This window comes from Schistocerca serialis, chromosome 4 (assembly GCF_023864345.2).
Source record: "Schistocerca serialis cubense isolate TAMUIC-IGC-003099 chromosome 4, iqSchSeri2.2, whole genome shotgun sequence".
Taxonomy (NCBI): domain Eukaryota; kingdom Metazoa; phylum Arthropoda; class Insecta; order Orthoptera; family Acrididae; genus Schistocerca; species Schistocerca serialis.
The window spans coordinates 564,421,414-564,448,170 of record NC_064641.1 but is presented as its reverse complement, the minus strand read 5'-3'; the positions used below and the strand labels follow the sequence as shown (position 1 = coordinate 564,448,170).

At 42.7% G+C, this 26,757-nt stretch overlaps 1 protein-coding gene across 1 annotated transcript in view; it reads left to right on the top strand.

Annotated features, from left to right (window-relative positions):
* Positions 1-950: 950 nt before the first annotated feature.
* Positions 951-26,757, top strand: part of LOC126474016 (metabotropic glutamate receptor 4-like) — an 873,060-nt gene continuing 847,253 nt past the window's right edge. Inside the window, exon 1 of the mRNA XM_050101416.1 lies at positions 951-1,089. The gene's annotated coding sequence lies outside the window, so the exon portion shown is untranslated. The remainder of the gene's footprint in view (positions 1,090-26,757) is intronic.

The following is a 26,757-nucleotide window of genomic DNA, read 5'->3' as shown; positions in this document are numbered from 1 at the left end:
ATTTCGTCGGTAAAAAAACCTAATGACTATCCTGAGGTGTCCATTCTGCATCAGTTCTTGTCCATCTGTAACGGAGTCCAAGATGTAGTCGTGTACGACGTGATGTTCGTCGTGGTCATCGCGAATGAAGATTAGTATCACGGATTCGTCTCCTCAGTTTGTGCGATGGCCAATGTCCTTGTAGCTGCTTATTCGAACGCCGAGTTCAGTTCTGGAGCACTAAGCCCACGCTTCCTTTGAGCCAAGAATCGTAGATATCGATCATCCTGAGCACCTGTCGAACGTGAAATGCCTGGGTGATGTAAGCCATCAACGCTATCGGTGAAATGGAACCAACGCCATGTCCACACCACATCACTTCGACTCCGGTGCAAACATCGAGCAACTTCTGTGGTTGACAAACCTTCTGCGTGTAGCGTGATGATGTGGACTCTGTCATCGGCCACTATTGCCCTTCCTGGGATGATGCATGTTCGCCGTACTGTTCCGTAGACGTGTCCAATGCGTCGTTACTGACGCTTTTCTTCCAGTTGCTATCCATTCGGGTCCGGCGTTCTACCCGTAGGTAGCGCTCATGGTACCTGTATGTATGTTCAGCGGTGACTTTCCGATCGGTGCAGGAATGGTCACAGTAACAGCCCACCTACACTAGGTATTGGCGATTCCGGCCGCTGTGGCCGAGAGATTCTAGGTGCTTCAGTCCGGAACCGCACTGCTGCTACGGTCGCAGGTTCGAATCCTGCCTCGGGAATGATGTGTGTGATGTCTTTAGGTTAGTTAGGTTGAAGTAGTTCTAAGTCTAAGAGACTGATGACCTCAGACGTTAAGTTCCATAGGGCTTAGAGCCATTTGAACCATTTTTTTGTATTGGGGATGCAGCACTTCTGTTGATGTGTGTCTTTTTCATCCTCACGTTACTGAGACATCGGATCTGCTCTGTTTGCAGGTTCCATCAGCAATATCGACGGCGCGGAATACCACTGCAACAAGACTGCGGTCCGCAAGGTGATCTCTGGCGTGGTGGGAGCAGCTTCCAGCGTCACGTCCATCCAGGTGGCCAACCTGCTGAGGCTGTTCAAGATCCCGCAGGTCAGTCCCGCTGCCGCACTGATTCCAGAAAGATACTACGCAGACCCCGCTGGTCGTGGCACTGTTCTTTTTTGAATAGCTGTCTTGTGACACAGAAGTGATATTAAAAAGTTGTTGAGGCCACTTGTTCTGACTTTTCGCCAGCCCAAGTGCTGGCATCGTCAAAGATTCACACTTCGGCGCTGACAGCATTAACAATACCATTCAGTAGCGCTGGCGAAGCATTAGGAAAGTCATTAAATGAACATCGGCCGGAGATCCCGAAGCAAAGACAACAGGCAATACGTTACAAAAAAATATGTTATGTAATCTTATAACCTACCCACTTAATGAGGTCATTCAGCTGACAGAGCTGACGTGCGCCTAATATATCCTAAACTAAGGCTGTCGGTTCCGTGTAGTAACATACTGGAGGGGAAATTATCGAACAGATAATTTTATCCACCATCATACGTAAAGTTCGAAATTTTGTTAAAATGTAGAATCTAGTTCAAATCAGGTGCAACAGCGATAGAGTAACATACCAGTTACATTTTGAAAAGCTAAACCAAATCTTCGAAATCACAGTTCAGCAGGTCACCAGTACAATAAGAGAAACCCTGTTAATAAACTAGCTGATTTTCAGGACATACGCAGCTATGTAAAGCATAGATTCAGGTGCACCGAAAAATTAATTGCCACATACAAGAGGCAAACTTATTTTGCGTGATCTAAACAAAATGATAGTTAAAGATTTGAAATACTTGCAGTCCTAATGCAATAATTTGGAAGAATGTTGGAAATAACTTTACCTAAATAGTTAATAATGGCACTAAACACTAACGATCAAATTGCAGTGTCGTGTAAAATAATTATACTAATTATATTCAAAAACACACCGAACAAAATTGTAGTCTAGTACACTTCGACGAAATACGCACAACCACACACACAACAAAACACTTTTTAAATACATTCAAGCACAAAGAAGTAGAAAATTCCTACAGTATAGTTTGCAGTACTGCTATTCGTTATATTTCGCTTCTAATATTATAATGGTTGTCTGTGTAGAACCTCTTTGTATAATAAACGATACTTAGCAAAGTATTATTAATATATAGTACGAATTAAAAGACTTTCAAACTCACGAAATTGACGTCATTATCTTAAGCATTTACATTGTAACCTCCCCAGAGAAATTTGAAAAGACAATAATTGAATGTTAATCGGAATAGAACCAAATGTAACCTGCCCACAGAAAAGCTTGGTAATCTTTATTCAAATCTAAATGGACATAGATCTAAGTGTAACCTCCCTGCAAAATTTCGAAAGGCAATATTTAAATGTTAATGAGAATAGAACCTAGTGTAACCTCCCAGCAAATAAAATAATTTATTGACAATGACAATTAAATGAGGAATAGCAATCTGAGCCAAATGTAAGCTGCCAACAAAAATGAAAGTCAATTAAAAAAAAATGAAATCTCAGTGACAATGAAAACGCAAATAGACCGAAATGTCGATCTTAGGCCCTGTTCTTACCTCAGTAAAATTGCATCTGCTCTTATTTTTCGCCATAACTTGGAGGAAATGCATCGCAAATATTCTTTGAATTTAACTGAAACTTTTGTTTAAGGAAATGCAAGGGAAATATTCTTTCAATTAAATAGCTCTTTTGTTAAAAAATGCTTTGAAAACAAAATTATTATTGGGGCACTTCTTGAAAATTAATTACAATAAATATACATTACATTATCTGATGTGCGCAATGCAGCTTCGTTACCTTATTTAACAATATACCTCATTTAGCATCTTGACCAGAGACCCATGTCGACGCCCGCGGACTGCGTCCCACTCGCGAATCTACCCGCAACTAGCACTGATGAACTACATGCTCTCGCGACCCGCTACGTACAACAACTTTCTCGCAACTCGACCGCAACTACCGACTCCCTATATGCAACTGAACTCTCGCGCGGTCAAGCGCAGACTAGCAACGTTAAATAACTCTCTGGTCAGAGATTGTGTCATGCCTCGCCATCGCTGCTACAAAACATACGTGTTTCAACGTATTCATTTTCGTTTGTATAAACACTAATCGACGATATTCGGAATATAAGAGAGTAGGAGAAATCTCAGTCGAACAGGGCTGACCACCACTTTGGAAGAGAGCTGTACTGCACCACACACATCTCCTGCCATCCGAGTACAAGTAATGGAGTCCCTGAAACATTCCGTGTGATCCTACACCATTAGTAAGGGGCTAGCAGCAGTTCGACTGCGCAGTTAACGACAGATGCGTAAACTACATTTGGAGTGTTGCCGCAACCGTGAAGCATGGACTGCCGATGAATGGCGTCGCACTGTGTTCAGCGATGAATCGCGAAGTTCCACCAGGCCGTATGACTGTTGGCGGCGGGTACGACGGGTGCTTTGGAAGAAGTCCCATTCTTCCATTGTTTTAGAGGGACATAGCGGTGCTAATCGTGGCATCAAGGTGCAGGTAGCCGTTGGCTCCGACATTAAGTCATGGCTGATAATGGTCAGGAATATCCTGCCGCCTCAAATGTCACCTCTCATGCAACACTATCGTGGTACCATTTTTCAACAGGACAATGATCGTTCACTCGTGGCACATGTCTCTGCATGACGGTGAGATACTCCCACGGCCAGCAAGGTCCCCAGATCTGTCTTCGAAAGATCATGTGTGGGCCCGGCTCCGACAATTCTGTCCTAGCGCTGGTTTCCAGTACATCAAGGACTTGTTACAACAAATGTGGATACATCGGCTTCGTGAGACCCTCCCAAACGGAAAAAGTGTATTTATCCAGGCCAGATTGAGTTCAGTGCCTTACTGATCTCGTATTGGCAAATTCTTTTTTTTCTTTTTTTTTCTAGAAAACTTATTCGATGTTATAATCACTACAATAACATCACACACCCTCCAGCTCTTGTGCTTCACTTTTCTTGGCTGATACTGCATATACGAGGGCTATTCGAAAAGTAAGTTCCGATCGATCACCAAATGAAAACTGCTGTGAAAATCAAAAACTTTTTATTTGTAACAGTTAGGTACACCTTACAGCCACTTCTCTACGTAGTCACCGCTCCGACTTAAACATTCATCGTAGCATTGTACCAACTTCCTAATACCCTCGTCGTAGAGGGCATCGCCTGTGTTTTCCGCCAATTTTCTACTCTCATTTACAGCTCCTTGTCTCTGTCAAAACGTTGACTTCATAGCCAGCAGTTCATGTGAGCAGAGATAAAACTTAGCGGGAGCCAACTACGGAATGTATTGTGGGTGATTAACCACTTCCCGTAGAAAACGGTGGAGGAGCATCTTCACTGCCTCTGCAGAATACGGGCAAGAATTGTCAAGAAGAAGGAACCGTATGATAGTTATACTATTTGGTCTGCATGACATCAGGCGAAATCTGTCACCAGGCCTTCATACTTGGCAGGAGACACTATTATGTAGGCATCCTTGCGTGCTCATCGTGCGCTCATAAATGAGAAGAGCGACGTGACGTGATCGACGGGCATACTACAGACACTGCCTAAGGCATATGTGCAAAGCTTAATCAGATGTTCACAGTGGTTTCCATTTCGTAACTATCGGAACTCACTTTCCGAAAAACCCTCGTGCGTTGGCTTTTTTCCGTCACATCTTGGCGGAGCAAATTTCTATTTAAGGTTTGCAAGCAAAGAATCTGCATTTTGTTTCCCTACTGTTTGCTTATTTCACACCAGTTTCGGCTTGTTATTATGTCATCAGGTAACAGCTTTCTAGCATTCGTAAGGGACGTCAATGAGTAAGAAACTAGGGAAGAAAATGTCATGGCTAGGAAATATCCACTCAAAGCGCTTCGAATAGAAGGCAACAGTTAGTCACTTATTTTGGTTCAGCTGTGTGGGAAAGAAGGTGAGAGTGGCTGAAATGCAGTTATAAGTGAGACATGTTTCAGTGCCAGTAAGACATGGATTCTACCTGCTAATGTTGCATAGACTTTGGCAGGTAAGTATTAGTGTTGTTTTTACATTAGGAAGAAATTTCTTGTTATAAATTGTGCAAGATGACGGTATTTTAGTACCATTGTAGCAGCACAGAAGTATTAAATTACAGTTTACAATATAAATGTTGCTAAATCAGTACATAAAAAACACACACAGCATTATAGTTTGTACAACGCAATATAAGAGAAGTGAAATCATTGTCGCAGAGGTAAGCGAGCACATAGCATAGATAATATTAGCAAGATCATATATATCCCAACCCATATACTAATGCCCCCATAGAATGTATAAAAATTAAACTTAGTGAAGTACGTTTGGTCATTCCAATAAGAAGAAGACTACAACAGACGCAAGCTCATATGGATAAGGGAAACAAAAGCTAAATACAGAGCAATATGTTTTGTACTATGCAGCGATCAATGCGATCACTGGAGTTGACGTCAGGTTGTGTAAAATCGGTTGATTGGGTAATGTGAAGTTTAAGAATGGGAATGTGCTCACGTGTAACTGTTCACTTACAACCAAGTGAGAATTTTATGCTAGATGCCTCTTGTCTTCAAATTCTGCAAATACGCTAATTTTTATTTCGTTTATTGGCCATATGTATTGTCTCTTTACCACAAAATATGTTCAGTAAATGAAGGGTCTAACTTTCATAATCTCCAGCTGCCTTGATGCTGAGTCAGCCTAGCTGCTACAGCTCTGCCTGTTTATGCAATATGCAATTTGTTACCATCAGCACAAGTGATTTTGAAAAGTCAGTTATTCCTTTCTATCTTTGCTATTGAGATGTAAACTGCTCTACCTCTTGTACAAAATGAAGTAGCTGGAATGTTTTACGTTATACGCTAGCGTTTTGGATATCTTTCTTATTTCCAGCTATGGCTGTTACTACAAAGGGCTCTATTGTGGGAAAGACGTGGATTATTTGTTTCTTGTTACGGATCTTGTCGACAATGTCAGGGTTATAGCCATTGCTAAGTTCAGTTGATCTGATAATGCAACATGTGTCAGACGATTAACCAGAAAATAAGACAGCACGCATTCTTCGATGTAACACAAAAAGATCTGATTCGTGTCAAAGTTCGATGTCAACATTAAAAAACTAGATCTGAGAATGGTTAACAAAAGGTTAGATGAACAAATAATTATTCTTAAAAACACAGTTATCTTAATTACCCTGTCTTACACAGTAACTGTACAAAATGCGATGGTATTAAATACCATAGCCTTTACGAATAAGGGAATGGGGCCTCACTTTCCGTCCCTTAAGTCTATTTGCTCCTTCCACTCACCACATCTGTTGCACGGGAACGTAATCTTGGAGAGCTAGGTAACTTGAATATGCATAGCGTAGAAGGAGCGGTGCGCTTTCGAAACAAAAGAGCATGACATGGCGGAGTGTGCCAGCACGAGCCAGGCGACATCGCAGATTGCGAAGTGTAGCAAAAACACAAGGAATGTAGGCTGCAGATGCACAGCCCGATCTCCTCCGGATTTCTTCGTACCGCGAGCTAAAATTCATCTCAGAAATGCAGCATGATAAGATATTACACAGATGCAAAAGAACCCAGCTGAGAGCAGTAGTTTCAGTTTTATTTCGGGACGAGATACTCTACCATGTCTGTACTGCAGCCCTCCAGTCCATTATTCATCAACTAGAACTTCACCTCAGGTACCTGCACCAAACCCAGACACTAACTGTGGAAAAGAAACAAAATTGCTCCAAATTATGAAGAATTACAATTGAAGATAGCTGTACGAATCTTAAAATGGAATGTAGTAACTTGCAGTCTCTTTAATCCTTTATTTATCTTATTTATCTTTCATCTTGTGCTTCAGGTTTTTATTGCTGTAACTGTTTTGTGTGTGCGTGTGATAGCTTACAATATCATTTGAAACTGTAATTGAAAGGATCCTTTGTTACAGAATGCAGTTTTAATCATAATACGAAAAAAATCAAGATTGTTGCGCCTGCTATAGAAAAACGGCATGTTTAAAAATGGATCCACTAAATAGTGGATAGCAGCCACAAAAATACTGAGTTTTTTTCGTATTTTAATTACAATTTGCTTCTTTAACACAGACACATACCTAATATAATTCCGCACAATACTGTAACCATCACATGTACATGCAAATCAATTCCAGTTATAAAAACTGAAACACAAGATTAAGAAGCAAACACGATATACAAATACAAAATAATACTAAATAATCTATTACAAATACTAAACAATCAACAATAAATATACAGCAGTACCCTTAAGAATGAACCAACTAAGGAGGCGCAGTGTTGGACTGGCATTCCGGAGGGCAAGGTTCAGATCCGCGTTCGGAGACCCAGATGTAGGTTTTCTGTGATGCCCTAAACAGCTTCAGTCAAATGCTTCTGATTCCTTTGAAAGAATGCGGCCGGTTTTGTTCCCCATCCTTGAAATATTGCGAGTTTGGGCTTCCTCCGTCTCTAATGACCTCGACGTTGACGGAATGTTGAACCTAATATTCCTTCCTTCTTCCTCCCAGACACCAGCAGCACAAAAATATTGAAAGGAGAGTACGAAATCAAAACGGATGACACTGTGGCATGCATATTTTCATAACGTCAGATGGAACTGCTTAGTGTCAAAATGACGACGGAGTACAAATAATATTTCAAGGATTCCGAGACGACAGACTCACAACAAAGTCAGGGATTAAAAATTTACAGCGTATTGCTTGTGATGGGATAGATGTAAGTCGAGGTAGACAGTCCGCATAAGAAATGCTCTATCGACATGAAATAGGAGAAATATCGAAGTCTGCATAGCAATGACAGGAATGCATCACAAGCAGAGAGAGATCTAAAGTAACTGGAATTAATATGTAAAAACCTAACATATGGACAAATGACAAAAAAGGTGCACTGGTAAAGTACCAATTATATTTCTCATTAGACATTTGGCTTTTAAATACTGTCACTATACATCACCCGTAACCCTTTTGTCGCATTTTTCAAACCTTGGACGAACCCTCGTTACCACTAGCCCAAGACCCACACCATCGCATAGCCACTCACAAATTTCTTCCCTAATTCGATGGAGAGGCGATTTTCCGCTGGCTTTCGCTGGCATGCTATGAAGTTATAGGTTTCTGTCTGTACCTTCGAGATGATTTTGAAGAGCGCCTGAAAAATGTAGGGTTAGGTTGAGCTTTTCTGGATGAGAATGGGGTTGAAATAAGGGCACAAGTGAAACTTGGTTCCGACATGTAACTTAATCCACCCCGAACACCAGAGGAAGTCGAAATGTGTAATGTCCCCATCTGATACCCGCTCGACATCAACAGCGACACGAATCCTCTCTCGTTGAAACATTGCGAAGAAATTTTGAATTTAAATCAGGTTATTAACATAACAACACCACCTCTGTGCTTTCACCGACCACGTACCAACAATGAGTCTTTTCCATCTTAGGGGCGAACAGGCTGCCTCCCCGTACTTGTTAGAATTGAGTCTGGTCTTTTATGAACAGGCCTCGTGTATTATGAATACTCTGTGAAATGCTGTGCGTTCTTTCCGGTTCTACCTGAACACAGTTCGCAGCTTGAATTCGAAAAGGTTCGATAATTGGTGGAGGGACTGGCAACTGGCCGTGATTTTAATTGGTTGAAACTAATTCCGTGTTAATAGGAACTGCGATCCATTAACGTTCGAAAACGCCGTTGGCTTACAATAAATCACTGCAGACAGTAACAACCATAAAATGTCTGGATATGACCTCCCGGAGTATCCTAAAGTGGAACGTTCACATAAAATTAGCTTTAGGAATTGTGGATCCCAAGCTGAGCTTTACAGGAAAAATATTGACGAAATGTAACTTATCCATGAAACAAGTAGCATATCAAACACTCGTTCGACCTTACTAGGAACTATTCTTCAGTCTCTGACTTTTACCTAGGTTTAGTGGAGATATAGAGAAGATCCAACGAAGACCGGTGTGGATGTTCACGGGACAGTTTATTAAGCACGTAAATGTTGCAGAGATATTCACGAAACTCAAATAGCAGACACAAGAGAGGCGTTGTGCTTCAAGGAGATGTTGACAGCTGAAATTTCGAAAGAATGCGTTCAAAAATAGGTTAGGCATCATATTACTACGTCCCACAAACGTTTCACGAAATGGCAACGACGAGAAATTAATGATCTGTTGGGGTATTAGCAACAACTGTTCGTCCAATGTACTATTCGCGAATGACCCAGGACAAAGGGAGAAGTAAGGTGGTATCCAAAGTACCCTCGGCCACAAAGCGTGACGTGGCTTCCAAGGATTGGATGTAGAAAAGAAATACTAAAGATCTAAAGTTATGTCATCAAGTTCACTTTTCAAATTTAGAAAGACGGCACAAATTATGTAACGTCGGTAAAATAACAAGACAAAACGCAAACGGCATTACCAAAACTTCACATGAACTTCGTTTTTCACATATTTTACAAGAAAGAAAACTGATGATCAGTCAGACGGTGAGCAGTTTTGCTTTAGGTAAGGTAAAGGCGCCAGAGGCAGTCCTGACGTTGCACTTGATAAGGGAAACAAAACTGAAGAGAAATTAAGACACCCTCATTAGGTTTCTCGACCTGGAAACATCGTTCGACAATGTAAAGTGGTGAAATTTGTTCGAAATTCTGAGAAAAGTAGTTGTAAGCTGTAGAGAAAGGCAGAAAATATACAACAAGTACCAGAACCAAGAGGGAACAATAAGGTTGGTACACCAAGAACGAAGTGCTCGGATTAAAAATTGTGTAAGAACGAGATATGGTCTTTCGCACCTACTGTTCAGTCTGTGCATCGAAGAAGCAATGACAGAAACAAAGGAAACGTTCAACTGTGGAATTAAAGATCAAGGTGAAAGGATATCAGTGATAAGATTCGTTTATGACGTTTCTAACGTCAGGGAAAGTGGAGAAAATTTACAAGATCTGTTGAATGGAATGAACAGTCTAACGAGTGCGGAGCACGGAAGAAAGACGAAAGTAGTGGGAAGTAGCAGAAATGAGAATAGGGAAGAACGCAACATCAAAATTAGTAACCACAAAGTAGATAAGTTAAGTAACTCTACTGCCGTGGAGGGAAAAAGAACTCATGACGGACGAAATAAGGGCATAAAGCAGAGCAGCACAGGCAAAAGGGTATTCCTGACGAAGCGAATTTTAGTAGTATCAAATATAGGCCTTAGTTTGAAGCAGGAATTTTTGCGAATGGATGTTTGGAGCACAGCATTGTATAGTAGTGAATCATGGACTGTGGGGAAACCGAAGTCGAAGCATTTGAGACGTGCTACACAAGAATCTTGAAAATTAGGGGGACTAATAATGTAAGGAATGAGGAGATTCCCCGCAGAATCGGTGAGAAAAGGAATATATGGAAAACACAAGCAGAAGGTACCGGAGGGTAGGAAATCGGTTAAACCATAACACAATAACTTACGTTGTAGTAAGAAGCTGTAGAGGCTGAAACCTGTAGAGAAAGATTAGGATTGGAAAACATGAAACTAATAATTGAGGACGTACGTTGTAAGTGATACTCCGAGAAGAGCAGGTTGGCACATAAGAGGAATTCGTGACGGAACGCATTAAACGAGTCAGAAAACTGGTGACTGAAAAAAAAATGAGAGAAATGAAATGAACATGCCGCTAGAACCTACCGAAATTCAACGTGTTTAAATATAAGTATAAAAGCATAACGGAAAAAAGTGTTTCATCATCAGTCATTAGGCCTGCTTTTTCCTGTTGGAGCAGGCCGTGTAACAGTGAGAAACATGAAAGCCAGAGAAGAAAGAAGAAACTTATTTCTGAGTTAGACGCGCATCTCAAGAGACGCAATAAATCCCTGCTGCTGACTTGACGCGCGTATATACCTAGCCAGGAGGCATTATTCTAGCAGACGTGTAGCACCACTTGTGCATTAAGTCGAATTAAAATCCGTCACCCAGAGCACTGTCGTGCTTCCTTTGTACCTGAGAGAAAAGATTTGTCATGTCACCAAGTTCATGTTCGCTTGTCTTCGTTGTTTCAGCGTACGTAACTATATTCCGTCCAAGGCTCTTAAGTAATACAGATGAGAGACGATAAGTATTAATGTCGACTAATTTTTCTTCTCACCACGTAATACACGTAGCGGAACGATTTCATCACCCCCAATTGCATAATTATGACGTCCAGGGTAATTTAAACATAATCCAATGATGTTAAACTTAATGTAGGCTCTTGTCATGGAACCGACACCATGAAATAAGATTTTGCCGAGAAAAAACTAGATGAGAACATCTTTCAGCTGTGGATATCAAATGGCTAATTAAAATAACTACTGAATAATATTTTCGTTATGTGGGGTACCACAGCCGTATATTTTTTGGATGATGTAATGACTCGACCTCGTCTGTTCCTTAACGTATTTATTTAGTTTCACTGGACTGGCTAATACCGGCCTTCAGGGCCATCCTCAAGTGCTTTAGGAGGCAACGCGACTGTTTAACATTCATGTCCGCTGTTAAGTAGTCGCATATATTACGACACGCTCGCACCTATAACACTTGAGAACATGCTAAGAAATAAATGACCTGCCATAACACAGATATAATTTCAAAACTTACAATGTGCAGGTGTTAAATATACTAACTGCATTCATGCTTACTACACTTGGGGTTCCCGGGTTCGATTCCCGGCGGAGTCAGGGATTTTCTCTGCCTCGTGATGGCTGGGTGTTGTGTGCTGTCCTTAGGTTAGTTAGGTTTAAGTAGTTCTAAGTTCTAGGGGACTGATGACCATAGATGTTAAGTCTCGTAGTGCTCAGAGCCATTTGAACCATTTTTGAACTTAGTAAGAGTGGCCAGTTGCAATATTTTAAATCATTTTCAGCGACAGCATGTCTGTCACAAAATACACATAGCCTTCAGAGCAGAAGCAAAAAATAGACCCCGTGCGTCTCCAGTTAGCGACTCGCTGGACCATGTTCCTCTGAAATCTTCGCTTAGATATGGAATAATGGAAAAGACTGTACTATCATTTCCGTTTTACTGTTAAATAGATGCACGTATTTGTATAAATCCTGCAGTAATTGCTGTATAACGAATAAGAAACGAGGTACCATACCATAAATTCAAAAATTAGAAAATGAATCAAAATTAAAACTATGTTTTCAACATCACGTAGAGACAGTACCAAACAACGGTATGATGACGCCATAACCAAGCGGTGATCGTAATATAAAATAGTCAACATCACAAGAAATTTGTGGCTCATAAAATTAGCAGTTTTTCACTTGATACACTCCTGGAAATAAGAACACATTGACACCGGTGTGTCAGACCCACCATACTTGCTCCGGACACTGCGAGAGGGCTGTACAAGCAATGGTCACACGCACGGCACAGCGGACACACCAGGAACCGCGGTGTTGGCCGTCGAATGGCGCTAGCTGCGCAGCATTTGTGCACCGCCGCCGTCAGTGTCAGCCAGTTTGCCGTGGCATACGGAGCTCCATCGCAGTCTTTAACACTGGTAGCATGCCCCGACAGCGTGGACGTGAACCGTATGTGCAGTTGACGGACTTTGAGCGAGGGCGTATAGTGGGCATGCGGGAGGCCGGGTGGACGTACTGCCGAATTGCTCAACACGTGGGGCGTGAGGTCTCCACAGTACATCGATGTTGTCGCCAGTGGTCGGCGGAAGGTGCACGTGCCCGTCGACCTGGGACCGGACCGCAGCGACGCACGGATGCACGCCAAGACCGTAGGATCCTACGCAGTGCCGTAGGGGACCGCACCGCCACTTCCCAGCAAATTAGGGACACTGTTGCTCCTGGGGTATCGGCGAGGACCATTCGCAACCGTCTCCATGAAGCTGGGCTACGGTCCCGCACACCGTTAGGCCGTCTTCCGCTCACGCCCCAACATCGTGCAGCCCGCCTCCAGTGGTGTCGCGACAGGCGTGAATGGAGGGACGAATGGAGACGTGTCGTCTTCAGCGATGAGAGTCGCTTCTGCCTTGGTGCCAATGATGGTCGTATGCGTGTTTGGCGCCGTGCAGGTGAGCGCCACAATCAGGACTGCATACGACCGAGGCACACAGGGCCAACACCCGGCATCATGGTGTGGGGAGCGATCTCCTACACTGGCCGTACACCACTGGTGATCGTCGAGGGGACACTGAATAGTGCACGGTACACCCAAACCGTCATCGAACCCATCGTTCTACCATTCCTAGACCGGCAAGGGAACTTGCTGTTCCAACAGGACAATGCACGTCCGCATGTATCCCGTGCCACCCAACGTGCTCTAGAAGGTGTAAGTCAACTATCCTGGCCAGCAAGATCTCCGGATCTGTCCCCCATTGAGCATGTTTGGGACTGGATGAAGCGTCGTCTCACGCGGTCTGCACGTCCAGCACGAACGCTGGTCCAACTGAGGCGCCAGGTGGAAATGGCATGGCAAGCCGTTCCACAGGACTACATCCAGCATCTCTACGATCGTCTCCATGGGAGAATAGCAGCCTGCATTGCTGCGAAAGGTGGATATACACTGTACTAGTGCCGACATTGTGCATGCTCTGCTGCCTATGTCTATGTGCCTGTGGTTCTGTCAGTGTGATCATGTGATGTATCTGACCCCAGGAATGTGTCAATAAAGTTTCCCCTTCCTGGGACAATGAATTCACGGTGTTCTTATTTCAATTTCCAGGAGTGTACTTCAATGAGGTTAGTTAACAGAGTAAACATATACGTATAACTAAGTGGAAATGAGACAAAAGCGATTAATTTCGTGCATAGAATTTACAACTAGGAGATTTGTAAACAAAGCCACTCACGTCTTTGAAAAAAGTGTTATTTTCGTGAGTATGAAGTGTTATGAACATCTGGGGCGTTTTAAAAAGTACGGCATTTGTTTAATAAAACATTCACACATTTGAAAATAATATTATTATACAAAAACACTGAGACAATCTATCACAGTCGGCTGTTCCGCACTGTTTTCTGTTATCAGTACAACTTCCAGAACTGATTACTTTTACTTTTAAAAACTCCAGTTTCAAATGATTATCAGTCTCAATAAACACTAAACAGTGGAATCGCGCAGATACATCAATACACATAAAATAATACACCCTTCTTTCACTATTTTCACCCAAATCTTCCGTGAAGATATATTAACTTTGTCTTTTAATTTCTGACGGATTTGTGCAACATGCTTTATAAATATTCGCTATGGGTGCTTCCCTGCAATGCTGCTGCCCCCAGCGTGCCCTTGTTTTCTTCTGGTCGCTCTCTGAATGGTCCTTCAGCTGAAAATACGTAGGGTGGACAGATCAGAAAACGCATGGCACAGCATTTGAATCAATCCGTTATTTTGAAACAGGAGCAGGTTTGACTTTTTTCGTCGCAGCTACTTCCCAGATAATGTTACTAGCTTTGAAATGTCTGCGACACGCCTTAAAAATGAGCCGTAAAGTTCAGTAATCATAATGTATTCACGCCAAGTGATCCCACAAACTATATATCATAATCTAAAACACACATTAGCAAACAGCAGGATGGCTATAATTAAGCTGTCGCTACTTGAGCCGGTGTAGAGGGACAACCATTTACCGTATGGAAACACAACTTGATGAATGATTTGCACATTGTGCCCTGCAGGATTTGCGCTGTTAGTAGCGATAGTGTCATGAGCTTCCGTTAGGCGTTGCTACTGGTACGGCGACGTAGGACTGAAACACAAGCATCAGGGTGTGTTACAGATGTAGACAGTCAACACGGCCTGGACGAAGTGTACAGAAAGGGCTTTGCTTGAAAAGCTGTTTTACCAAATCAACAGTAATGGTGCTGCTATTCTTTGCGAATATCGACACATTAAAGGAGTACGGAGAGGTCTTCTTTCTGCGCCTGGTTTGAAGAACACGATTCGGAAACTCGAATCAACTGGCGATTTGGGAAGCGCTCCTGGAAGAGGCCAACAGCGAGATTCGACCCAAATGGTTCAAATCAAATGGTTCAAACAGCTGTGAGCACTATGGGACTTAACATCGGAGGTCATCAGTCCCCTAGAACTTAGAACTACTTAAACCTAACTAAACTAAGGACATCACACACACCCATGCCCGAGGCAGGATTCTAACCTGCGACCGTAGCAGTAGCGTGGTTCCGTACTGAAGCGCCTAGTACCGTTCGGTCACAGCGGCCGGCCCCAAATCGTTGAAGAACTTACTGTTTTCATGGTTGACGCAATGCGCGATGTTCAAGCAGTGTACAGATTCGTCACAACAGCTGAATATTCCACGGCCCACCATACGAAAAGAGCTGCGAACTTCTGCGAAATGGTGTTCCTAAAGCGGTCCCAGGATGTCGTGGAAGCAGATTGTCGTCACATGGAGCAATGTTTGTAACATGGAACGTAAACATGGTACGCAGTTACCAACTGTTATCCTATTGTAAGGAAATTAAAATTTGTTTCTTTCTATGGTTTATTCGCTATTTCTTTTCCGCATCTCCTTACAAATGTTTTCACAAAGTTTCACTGTCATGCTATCATTTGGTCCTCTCAAGTAGCGAAAATTTAATTGTAACCATCCTGTAAGGTATGTGCTAAACGTGCCATTGAACAGGGTAGGTAGTAACTGCGACTAGGCGCGCAGTCCGGAACCGTGCGACTGCTACGGTCGCAGGTTCGAATCCTGCCTCGGGCATGGATGTGTGTGATGTCCTTAGGTTAGTTGGGTTTAAGTAGTTCTAAGTTCTAGGGGACTGATGACCACAGCAGTTGAGTCCCATAGTGCTCAGAGCCATTTTAGTAACTGTGAAATCCTGTCTCGTAATTGAATGGATCCATTATTGTCTTAGTGATGCCCTTTAGGAAACTTAAACATATGAACCTACATTTCTGCTGTGTAATTTCCATCTCTTTTCGATACGCAACACTTCATAACCAAATTGCGGATGGAACTTACACGACGGCCGCACGGGATTAGCCGAGCGCTATAGGGCGCTGCAGTCATGGACTGTGCAGCTGATCCCGGCGGAGGTTCGAGTCCTCCATCGGGCATGGGTGTATGTGTTTGTCCTTAGGATAATTTAGGTCAAGTAGTGTGTAAGCGTAGGGACTGATGACCTTAGCAGTTAAGTCCCATAAGATTTCACACACATTTGAACATAACACGACGAGTTTTTATGTCAAAAGCTGTTAAGTTTCGACGCTTCTCACTGACGTCACAATTTTGTGTTCTCGCAGTTGTACGGCCTTCCTATTTATTACTGTGTCCCATATATCTTTACACACCGTATCGGCATGTGCTGCTGTGCCGCTTAGGAGCTGCTGCTGCTGTAGTGATTGACCCGTACAACAAGTGCACACCACTGTATAGTCCTGAAGACAATATTAATTAGGTCGCAGGTTCTAATTCGATGGTTGATCTTCAGCGACTGAAGCTTTTGATCGTTAATAGTTGTCCGTCAGTACTGAGTTTTGTAATTTTCTAGAACCAAATCACGAAATATAAACCCAATTATGCTGCGCAATCAACCATAGAAAACGTTTATGGTCTGTAGAAATTGTTTTATCATATATATTTCCTAGGCACGACGACACTATGTGTTAATATGGCATCTACCTTAATCTATAGCAACAGGCGATATGAGTACTGTTGATTGCTGCAGCTTAAGTTCAACAGCAAAGAGAATCTGTATCATTATTTAAGAACTTTCAGTAGGATGCCTTTTCGTAATTAAATTCTCGTCTCTTCATTCCAAAACTGAAGTATAGGAGAATCCTAAAAACTTACCGTCGTTCGATCACCGCACAGACTCCCGTACGGAGGACGTAGCAATAAGCATCGCTGCTCTAGAGAAACAACTGAAAGAGTTGAAAGGAAATAAGTCGCCGGGTCCTGATGCAATCCCAGTTCAGTTTTACACAGAGTAATCAACAGCATAGCCCCGCCCCATACATAAACTTGCATTTATCTGTTTTTCGCCTAGCGCAAAGTCCCAAGCGACTGGATGTAAGAACGGTAAAATAACGGATTCGCAGAATAACAAATGAATATCTTTAACATTGGCTTCCTGCAGAATCTTTGAACATATTCTCAGTTCGAAGTTTGCTTGAGATGGAAAGGCTTCTGTCCAAAAATCGACATGGTTTTAGGAAGCATCGCTCGTGCGAAACTCAGTTTGCCCTTTTGTCGCATGAGATCCTGCGAATCATGGATGAAGGACAACAGGCTGATTCCATATTCCTAGACTTCGCTGAAGCGTTTGATATACTGCCCCACTGATGACTGTTAACGAAGATACAAGCATACGGAGTAGGTTCCCAGGAATGGGAGTGGCTCGAAGACTTCTTAAGTAACAGAACCAAGTATGTTGTTCACTATGACGAGTGTTCTTCAGAACCAAGGGTATCGTCAGGAGCGTCCCAGGGAAGCGTGTTCGACCTCTGTTATCTTCTATATGCTTAAGTGATCTAGTGGATTCGCTGAGCAGTAGTCTGTGGTCGTTGCATGATGATGCTGTGATGCAGGGGAAAGTCTCATCGCCGGCCAGAGTGGCCGAGCGGTTCTAGGCGCTACAGTCTGGAACCGCGCGACCGCTATGGTCGCAGGTTCGAATCCTGCCTCGGGCATGGATGTGTGTGGTGTCCTTAGGTTAGTTAGGTTTAAGTGGTTCTGAGTTCTAGGGAACTGATGACCTCAGCAGTTAAGTGCCATAGTGCTCAGAGCCATTTCAACCAAAGTCTCGCCGTTGAGTGATTGTAGGAGGATACAAAATGACTTAGACAAAATTTTTCGTTGGTGTAATTAAGGGCGGCTAGCTCCAAATGCAGAACAATGTAAGTTAATGCCGATGAGCAGAAAATACAAACCCACAGTGTTAGAATTCAGCATTAATAGTGTGCTGCTTCACACAGTCACGTCGATTAAATATCTAGGCGTAACGTTGCAAAGCAATGTGAAATGGAATGAGCACGTAAGGATTGTAGTAGGATAGGCAAATGGTCGACATCCGTTTACTGAGAGAATTTTAGAAAAGTGTGGTTCGTCTTTAAGGGAGACTGCATATAAGACGCTAGAACAACCCGTTTTTGGGTACGAGTGTTTGGGATCCGCACTAGGTAGAATTTAAGGAAGACTCGAAGCATTTTAGAGGCGGGCTGCTAGATTTCTTACCGACAGGTTTGAACAACACGCAAGTACTACGGAGATGCTTCGGGAACTGAAATGAAAATAGTTGGAGGGAAGGAAATGTTCTTTTCTATTAACAATAGGGAGGAAATTTAGAGAACAGGCATCTGAGGGTGAGTGCAGAACGATTCTACTCCCGCCAACATACATTTCGCGTAAGGACCATGAAGATAATATTACAGGGGCTTGGTCAGATGCGTAAAGACAGTCATTTTTCCTACGCTTTATTTGCGGATGAAACAAGAAAGGAAATGACAGGTAGATCCAGAGGGTACCCTCCGCTACGTACTCAAAAATGGTTCAAATGGCTCTGTGCACTATGGGACTTAACATCTGAGATCATCAGCCCCTATAGAACTACTTAAACCTAACTAACCTAAGTACATCACACACATCCATGCCCTAGGCACGATTCGAACCTGTGACCGCAGCGGTCGCGCGGTTCCAGACTGAAGCGCCTAGAACCACTTGGCCACACCGGCCGGCTTGCACGTACTATATGCTGGCTTGCGGAGTGTGTATGTATATGTAGATGCAGATTCCGTATGAGTTCTTGCAGTACGTGCGTTACATGACGCCTGAATTTAGGAAAACATCACACGATCTAAAGAATTTTTCCCTAGATCGGTAATTCATTAAATCGTTCTTGAGGCAGAATTTTATTTAACGACCTCACTAAACTACAGTCATCCGGAATAACAGTGGGGTCTGCGATTACTCTGAGAGATTGTGAAGTGAAAGTAAAATATATGAAATGCTAGTTTACTTTATTATATGAATGATTTGAAGATTTATTTAACTTTTTACAAACCATTTCCACTGGAATGTGCTCAATATTTACAACTGTCTTTGAATATTGAAGCATCACATTTAGTAAACTCTTCTCCCGAAGCAGAAACTTCACAAAGACCAGACTCGACTTACACATGTGTCCTAACTAGGTGATGTTGCCTGCTTGATAGGTGGTGGTGAAGTCGGAAGAGCGTTCCGTTCCTTTGCTGGGCTGTATATGGGCGTCTCGGTTCGGTGGCGCTGCGAAGCTCAGAGGGAGTATTGTTTTGCTAGCGTCACCAATTCGTCGGTGTAGCATGAAGCGAGACATTGTTAACTTCTGTGATATCGATCCCAGGTGACTACTTTGTTACAGCACCGGGACCTTTAAACGATACCACGTTTAAAATTTTCAAAATACTCGTCCACGTTCAAAATTTTTATTACTTAAGTACTACATATCCCTGTAATATAGCCAAGTCTTAAACAGTAACGAAATGTATTAACTGCTTCCAAATAACGGTGGCCAAACAGTTCAAAGTACAACTTTTCTTATCATTATTAAGCTTTGGTGGCCTGCTGCATAATGCTTTGAGATCGGCGGCACCATGTTCTGTCTATTCAACATTAGCAGAGTATGGTTTAAAATTGCTTCTCATTCTTCCAATTTCTGCCATGTTGCCGCAACAGTCACTTTAAATTGTGAATATTATAGCTCTTTCGTGAATAATACAGGGTCAGGAAGGCATTTTGAGCAGTTTTTCTGCTCTTAAAGGCATGTATGATCCAGTAATGCCACGCATTTAGCCTCGCTAAACTAACTTTCTTTTTGTTAGGAGTTTAGATTAACCAAGAAGCGAAGTGTGTGATGTTAAAAGGCTGAATTGTTAATCCAGCAGTTTCATTGACAGTGGCTGAGCGGTTCTAGGCGCTACAGTCTGGAACCGCGCGACCGCTACGGTCGCAGGTTTGAATCCTGCCTCGGGCATGGATGTGTGTGATGTCCTTAGGTTAGTTAGGTTTAAATAGTTCTAAGTTCTCGGGGACTGATGACCTCAGACGTTGAGTCCCATAGTGCTCAGAGCCATTTTTTTTTTTTAGTTTCATTGATACTGACTGACGAAACTGATCTTCCGTCTGTGTCGTCTTCCCGAAAATGCTGAGAATATATTTTGCTATGTGTGGACGTTTTACAATATTTCTCTCTCACAGCGTTCAATTAGAGTGCTCTTCGAGTTCTATTGACAGGAAATCTAACGTAAATTACAGAAATGTAACTACTACAGTAGAAGTAACCGGCGCAAGTAAAATTCGTGTATATAATCGTTTGAACGAGTCCACTTAGAAATGAAGTCTTGATTGCTATACACTTTAGACTATAATCAACAGGACTAGTACATTTGTAAATGATGGAAGCTGGCTTTTTTCCCACCAGAAGGTAACATTTTGCACTACTAACATGGCGGACGTCAGCTTCAAGTTTGTGACGTCATAACAACTTCCCTTATTATATCTCCGTCATTAACGCAAGGTCGGGCGAGTTTCTTCAGGATGCCTTCTTCGGAAAACGGACATCGATGGCTACATCTTGATAGGAAGACTGTTACTTCCGCCACTGCCACGTCCCGCGCTCGTAACACGAAACGTGAGGAATAACGTGAATATTTACAGTATCATATAATCATACAAAACATACGGGATTTTTCCTTTTTATTAACTTTACGAGACGTACAACTACTTACTGTCCATGCACGTACAGCCTACATTCCCCTGTAATATTCGCACTGGTGTCGATACAGTACTGAGTGAGACTACTTGTCTTACACATTATTCTTGTGTTACCATATCGCCTTCCTTTGACGTTAGTTTTCTACCGAAAAAACTCTCAGGGCGAAATTTCGTTAGAGACTTTTTTTTAAATATTATCATGCAAAGAATCGCGCTCTGCCTTCCGACTGCGCGAATATTGGTCCACCCTGTAACTCAGAAAGCTCTTTCTCAGTACTCTTTTGACAGCAGGAAATTGCTACGTAGAGACTTCTGTGTAATGGAAATAAAAGTAAACGTGCATTCTCAGTGCAGCTCAGTGGAGCGTGCTGTGTTTAAAATAGCTAAGAGGACCGGGCTGTTTTTGTACAATGCTCGGTTTGTCAGCATAGCTTCGTTTTAACCTAGGCGGCAACCGCTGTATTACTTCGCGACAAGAACGGTTGTCAACACATTTAGTTGGGCGCAGACTGGCAACGACCTTTGAACATTCAACAGCTATTGTGGGACACAGAACTTTAAGACATGTCTGGCAGAGGTTGTCGGCGGTCACCAGCTAAGAAGTACTGTACTTCCATACCTATCATAGATCAAAACATTGCATTATCTTGCATAAACTTGAAACATAAAAAAATACGAACGGTAGGAAAACGGAGGTAACGCCACCTACAAGAGAAGCGCCCATGTACTTGGAAGCAAAACCTTGTACATGGGCTCATAGCGACAGCCATTCTTCCACAAACGTAAAAGGGAGCATATAATGCGAATATACCACGTGGCGTTGTCCAGGCATTACACGGTGCCTATTGGAGTGGATACTGATTATAAAAAATTAAACGTCGAATGGTATTGTTGGCTGTAAGGCCCATCGGGTGAGTTCGGTCGCCTAATGGCAAAGTGTGTTCTTCCCCTGCGCACGTGTGTCGCACGTGTATTCGTCGACTACAGGAATATGCAATGAATGCATGTACAATGTAGTTTTATGTGTGTACTGCGAAGCACCCGTGGTCTTGGGAAAGAGTCTCTGATTAGCAATCGAAACGTCCTCGGTCCCGAGTTCTGAAACATGCCACCGATTAAATTTTGATTACTAATCAGCATTGCCAGCCGAAGACCTCCGGCATAAGAAGTCACCCTAATTTTGCCAATAGCCCTGTAAGAGGGTGGAGGAGTGGACAGAGGTTCAAGGCACTCTCTAGTCATTAGGGTGGGAAGCTGTCCCTAAAGGTAGAAGAATCAGTAAAGTTCAACAGCTAATGGTTAAAGACACGTAACGTGTATCCACAGACCATGTGGCCCGTGTTGTGATGATCTCTCCATTGTCAAAAGTTTCCGCAGTAACCCTCAGTCGGATCTCCGGGAGGAGACTGTCAAAGGGGAGGTGACAATGAGAAAAAGATTCAGTAACCCTCGAAATGGTAACGTTCTGCGAGTAGGGACGTGGAGTGTCAAAAGCTAAGCTTGAACGTGGTAGGGAAGGTAGAAAATCTTAAAAGGAAACTGCAGAGGCTTAATCTAGAGATAGTAGGGGTCAGTCAAGTGAAATGGAAAGAATACAAGTATTTCTGGCCAGATGACAATAGGGTAATATTAACAGCATCAGAAAATGGTATAACGGGAGTAGGATTCGTTATGAATAGGAAGGTAGGGTAGAGAGTGTGTTACTGTGAACGATTCAGTGATTCTTAGCAGAATAGACAGCAAACCAACACCAAAAATGACAGTTCAGATATACATGCCGAAGTCGCAAACTGAAAATGAAGAGATAGAGAAAATATAAGAAGATACTGAAAGGGTAGTGCAGTACGTATAGGGAAATAAAAATCTAATAGGTTATGGGGGACTGGAATGTAGTTGTATGGGAAGGAGAAGAAGAAAAGGTTACACGAGAATATGAGCATGGGATAAGGAATGAGAGAGGAGAAAGACTAATTGAGTTCTTTATCACATTGCAGCTAGTAATAGCGAATACTGTACTGAAGAATCACAAGAGGAGGAGGTATACTTGGAAAAGGCAGCGTGATAAGCGAAGATTTCAGTTAGATTACAGAATGGTCAGACAAAGATTCCAAAATCGGACACTGGATCGTAGGGCGTACCGGGGAGCAGATATACGAGAGACTCAGATCACAGTGGAGTAGTGATGAAGTTTAAAAGATTAGGCGGGAAGAGTCAATGCCCAAGGGAGTGGCATACGGAAGTACTAAGAAATGTCGAGATACGCATGAAGTTCTCTAAAGCTATAGATGAGGCAATAAGGAATAGCTCAGTAGGCAGTACAAAAAGGGTAACAGCAGAGGCTGCAAAGAAAAATATAGATATAAAGTAGGTAACTGCCAAGAAACCATGGATAACAGAAGAAATATTTCAGGTGATCGATGAAAGAAGGAAGTACAAAAATGTTCAGGGAAATTCAGGAACACACAAATACAAGTCGCTGAGAAATGAAATTCATAGGAAATGCAGGGAAGCTAAGACGAAATGGCTGAATGAAAAATGTGAAGCAATCGAAAAAGAAATGACTGTCAGAAGGACCGGCTCAGCATGTAGGAAAGTCAGAATAACCTTCGGTAAAATTCAAAGCAAGGGTGATAACATTAAAAGTGCTACGGGAATTCCACTGTTAATACGCAGAGGAGAGAGCGGATGGGTAGGATGGGTACACTGAAGGGCTCCATGATGTGATAGAAGAAGAAACTGGAGTTGATTTAGAAGATTCAGTGGATCCAGTATAAGAATCGGAATTTAAGAGAGCTTTGGAAGTTTTAAAGTCTACTCAGGCTGAAGGGATGTATAACATTCTATCAGAATTTCTCAGATCATTCGGGGAAGTGGATAGAAAACTACTACTGACATTGGTGTGTAAAATGTATGAGTCTGGCGGCCTACCATTTGACTTTCGTAAAAATATCACCCACACAATTCCGAAGACTGCTAGAGCCGACAAGTGCGAGAATGATCACACGATCAACTTAAAAGCTCATACATCATGAGAAATGAGAACAGCGAGAAACTTAACATAAGTATTGATAGTCATGAAGCAGATGAAGTTAAGAAATTCTACTACCTAGGCAGCAAAATAACCAACGAAGGGCGGAGCAAGCATGAGATCAAAAGCAGACTAGCACCGACAAAAAGGGTGTTCTTGGCCGATAGAAGTATACTGGTATCAGCAATGGCCTTTCATTTGTGGAAGACATTTCTGGGAATGTACGTTTGAAGCACAGCAATGTATGGTAGTGAAACATGGACTGTGGGAAAGACGGAACAGAAGAGAATCGAAGCATGTGTCATGTGATGCTACAGACGAATGTTGAAAATTAGGTTGCCCGCAAAAGACAAAGCTCCCGAGTTTGAGTCTCGGTCCGGCACAAAGTTTTAATCTGCCAGGAAGTTTCGTATTAGTGCACACTCCGGTGCAGAGTGAAAATCTCATTATGGCAGCCAGAAGACTTATGATTAAAAATTGATTCTGTTCTATGATAAGGATGATGATGAGAGAATCGAGGGCGTGAAACCGGGTGCCGACACATTGACTACACCCCTCGGATAACACAAGGTGGCCGCCGTCCCCGTCCGACGGATGGGCCACCATTACTTACACCGCACTTCTTTGTAAATTATGCAGCTCGCCAGCGGCCTGCAATCGGAGCAATATAGTTACGTTTATGTTTGTACATAATATTTTAAATTTAATCTGGCGAGCAATGCGTTGTGACCTCCATGGTCCTGGGACGTGGATTTGCAGTGTGGAGTGACTTGGTACACAGATGGATGATATGTTAAAAAAATTCAGAAGCGTGAAATCGGATAATGACCGCACAGCTCTGTCGATAAAGGTCATCTATTAAAACACTTTTTTAGCTATCTTAGCTTGTGAAGGTTTCTTCAGCTAAAATACATTGTAGATCGGCCCCAGAATGACCATCTCAGGAATATACAAATCTTTTATTTTATTAGGGTGAAGGCTTGTTTATTCCTGCAGAGTATGATATTTCCAAGCTGTATGGGACCAGATAGGAGGCTACTTAGAGGAACAGGGAAAGGCGGTACAAAATTCTAGAGTTGAAGGTGACACCTGTCGGCTGAGGATGACACGGCGGCCGGTTGATACCGTTGGGCTTTCCAAGGCCTGTTAGGACGAACTTTAGTTTAGTTTAGAAGGTTGAATCCCATTGCAGGGAACAGAACATGGAAATCGTTTCGCCCAACCCCAGCATTATAGGTGCAGAAAAAGTATTGTTCGAAGACTCTTTTTAGAAAAAGAAAAATTTTACACAGGTGTAGGCTTCCAGAGGAGTTGGAACATAAGAAACGCCGTTCCCCTCAGCAGCCATACTAAGAAAAACTTTCAGTTTAAAAATTAAGAAACAGGCTCCCTCATTGGTTCATAGGGTTCTTTTCTGTATATCGCACACTTATTTGGGTGTCTAATATTTCTTTCCTTCACAATTGTACGGTGGAGTTTGAGAGATTTTCTGACTTCCTCCCCATACAACAGCATGATTGGGTATCAATAAAGAAAGCCGCGGGAAAAAGAATTTGTTCAGTGTTATCACAAAATTATTACTGGTTGGAACTGGCAAAGTTCACTAATATTGGCTGGGGCGATAAATACTCTGACAGAAACAGCCAAGTTTCAGAGCGTTAAGTTTAGAGAACACTATCTGCTGGACGCTCTAAGATAGCCCTAAGAGGTAGCCTTATTGTCATAGATGTTTCCTCTCTAGAACTGAGTACAGAAAGCAGGCTGAACTCAGAATCTGCAGCCAGTACCACCGCCCCTTTACACACCCACAATGCACGAATACGGCAAGAATGGGCCAGCATCGCCATCACCGATTAAGTAGGGACAGACGTACGGTTTTAACATCTTGCACCCAGATAACAGCTTCATCGCGCACTTTGGTAATCTTACTGGTGTCCATACCAGCGTCTTTCTGCGTTCTTTTTTTAACCATTAACCGCCCTTGCAGTCACTGGTTGTTTCCACGATTTATTCTCATAATCATGCTTTTATCATGTTCACTCAACTCTTCCAAGATGCTATTACAATTACAATCCCTTGTCCAATTGTTAAATGTTCATTCTGTGATATCAGTGGATAATTGACATCTTGATACTTGATGAAACAACGCTGACTTGTTTCTGTTATATACGGTTGATCCCTTCTTTCATTAATATACACTACGTGATCAAAAGTATCCGGACACACCAAAACATGTGTTTTTTTATATTAGGTGCATTGTGCTGCCACTTACTGCCAGGTACTCCATATTAGCGACCTCAGTAGTCATTAGACATCGTGAGAGAGCAGAATGGGGCGCTCCGCAGAACTCATGTATTTCGCACGTGGTTAAGTGATTGGGTGTCACTTGTGTCATACGTCTGCACACAAGTTTTCCACACTCCTAATCATCCCTGGGTCGACTGTTTTCGATGTGATAGTGAAGTGGAAACGTAAAGGGACATGTTCAGCACAAAAGCGTACAGGCCGACCTCGTCTGATGACTTGACAGAGACCGCCGACAGTTGATGAATATCGTAATTTGTAATAGGCAGACATCTATCCAGACTATCACAGAGGAATTTCAAACTGCATCAGGATGCACTGCAAGTAATATGACAGTTAGGCGGGAGGTGAGAAAACTTGGAATTCATGGTCGAGCGGCTGTTCATAAGCCACACATCACGCCGGTAAATGCCAAACGACGCTTCGCTTGGTGTAACGAGCGTAAACATTGGACGATTGAGCAGTGGAAAACATTGTGTGGAATGACGAATCACGATACACAATGTGGCGAGCCGATGGCAGGGTGTGCGTATGGTGAATGCCCGAACGTCATCTGCCAGCGTGTGTAGTGTCAACAGTAAAATTCGGAGGTTGTGGTGTGATGATGTGTTCGTGTTTTTCATGGAGGGGGCTTGCAC